The sequence below is a fragment of the Apis dorsata genome, unplaced genomic scaffold (genome assembly GCF_000469605.1).
Source record: "Apis dorsata unplaced genomic scaffold, Apis dorsata 1.3 scaffold_370, whole genome shotgun sequence".
NCBI lineage: Eukaryota > Metazoa > Arthropoda > Insecta > Hymenoptera > Apidae > Apis > Apis dorsata.
The window spans coordinates 296,475-299,037 of record NW_006263634.1 but is presented as its reverse complement, the minus strand read 5'-3'; the positions used below and the strand labels follow the sequence as shown (position 1 = coordinate 299,037).

Genomic DNA, 2,563 nt, shown 5'->3' with positions numbered 1-2,563 from the left:
CTACCTGCCACGAGGAAGTCGCAGGAAGGTTCTCTATCTCTGTCCCTCGTTTCGATAGACGTAGCAGACACGCTTCCTGTTGGCGTTCACCGGCGATGTGGTTACGTGGAAATCGAGCACGAGCTTGGCTTGACCGATATTTCTAGAGCGTCGTCGCTTTTAATTGGACCGCCTTCGTTCTCGCCTCGAATTTGCCGCAAATCGCGGCTTGCCGTTCCGAATGGTGTCGGTCGGTTGTGCAGATCGAAGTGAAACTTGGTGGGTTTCGTGGGTAAAAGGCAGGGCAGAGGGGAGAGGGGGTTGGGGGGGTTGATAATGAAACACACGAAATCTCGAATCGAGAAAAGAAGCGAGGAAATTGTGGAAATACGAAATAGCGAGTATCGGGGAGATCGAATCGAATCCTTTGTCTCGATAATAATTTACGAGTCGCGAAAATGAGATAAAAGGGAATGAGGTTAAGAAAAGAATATATTTTTCTGTTATTTCTTTTAAACGACGATTTACACTAGCAAACTTTATAGAAATATCAGGATCTATCCGTGTTATTTTATTTTACTTAAAGACGGTGACAACATAACCTTACTTTTTATCCTACGTGGAATAGAAAGAAGAAATCACAGCTTGAAAATGTTTGGAAAACAATGTTCTATCTTCATGACACTCACCAAGTTGCACTTCTATCATCTATTCTTTTTTAGAGAAACTATTTTTATTCATTTTGATATATAAATATATATAATTACACTGACAAACTCTCTACAGAAATATCAAGGAACAATCTATTCTTTTACGATTTTATTTGTCTTAGTTAAAGACAGTAACGACATAACCTTACTTTTTAAAAATTTTCTTATCTTATCTTATATGAAAGAAAAGAAAAGAAAAGACAAACACAGTTTAAAATGTTTGAAAAACATTGCTCTACTTTCACGACACTCACGAAGTTGCACTTCGACCATCTACCGACGCCTTTCGGAATTATATCGAATCGCAATTCGATTATTCGATAGTTCTCGAAAGCTTCCACGATTCAATCGAGATCTCGTAATTCGTGTCGCGGTTTCGTTCGAATCGCCGCTTATACAGAACACGGGGCTTATAGGTCGTAGCAAGAACGATGACAGGCTCGCGCGGGGATTAAGGGGTATTTATCGGGATTCGTAATGCGGTCAAATCGGTAAAGAGCGCTCTGGTTGTTCGGCCAAAGCGTTACGAGCTATTTTCACGAAACTGCCGGAAATATCAACGAACAATTTAGATTGGAACGCTTTGCATTTCAACATTGCATTGATTTATTAAAAAGTTTATTTCCGTATTCTATTTTTTATTTTTATCGTTATTATTATATTTTGATATATCGAATGATTAAGTGGCATTATTATTACGCGTATTAATAATAATTTTCTTCTCTCAACTAGCGTCCAGAATCGATTCTTTCGAATTTATCGATTCTTCTTTGTATGGATATCTTCTTTGAGCGAAATTATTTATCGAGCGTAATTACTTAAGAGGTCGAGACACTTTCTTTCCTCGTCTGGATTAATCGATACCCGACGAGCCGAAATAAACTCGAGCCGTATCGTTATTGCGTCACGACTATCGAATCTCTCTTTCTCGATATCTTTCGCGAGATATATTGAAATTACTGATTTGGTTTTGCCTTCGATCGAAAATTCGCCAAAATTTTTGGTCGAATTTACAAGACGATGATAACGAGGTCAAAGAAATATTTCATATTTCGTTTCATTTTTTTTTTTTTTTTTATCTTCATTTCCACGCTTTTACAAAAAAAGAGAGAAGAATGTTAATCGATAATACTTTTGATTTTTTAATAATTCTCATTTAAAATATTGTGATTATATGTATATAATTTATCATAAATTTAAATTGTTATTACTTTTTTAAATTTTTTTTTTATATTCTTCCATTAATATATTAATGATATTAATAAATTATCATCATTAATATTATCATTATTATTATTATTATTATTTTCCACTACGCATTGTGCGTAAAATACCGGATTTCCGGAATGCAACAATATTTCCATTTGATTGACATATTTCCATAAGATTTCATTTAAAATTTCAATTTTCCTTGAAACATTATAATGTTGCAAACATTTGCAATTCCGGAATTGAAGAACTTTGCCGCGATGACCCTTGTGCAACAATCACAATGTTTTTTAAAGCCTGCCACGATGAATTACAATAATAATTCCGATTAAAATTTCGAAATTGTATCGTTAATCGTTAAACGCTTATAATTACTTCTAATAATTCTCAATATTTTTGAATTATTAGAATGAAACCAACTCGATGAAATAATAAATTTTTCCAAAAATATCTTTCCATAAATTGAAAGGACCAGTGAAATTACGTAATTATATTTCTTCCAATACGATTCTATTCTTGATGAAACTTACACAGTACAACACATTTTACACGGTAAAATGACGCATGTATCTTGCTGGGCCTTTCAATTATGAAATAAGAGACATGGAAGGAATCTGGTCCTTTTGACAATTGACAATATTATTGATCGCATGCGGGCTTCTCTT

General features: G+C 34.3%; 1 protein-coding gene across 9 annotated transcripts in view; it reads right to left on the bottom strand.

The window, feature by feature from the left end:
- Positions 1 to 2,563, bottom strand: part of LOC102677853 (ecdysone-induced protein 74EF) — a 172,364-nt gene that overhangs the window by 25,819 nt on the left and 143,982 nt on the right. The window lies entirely within an intron of this gene.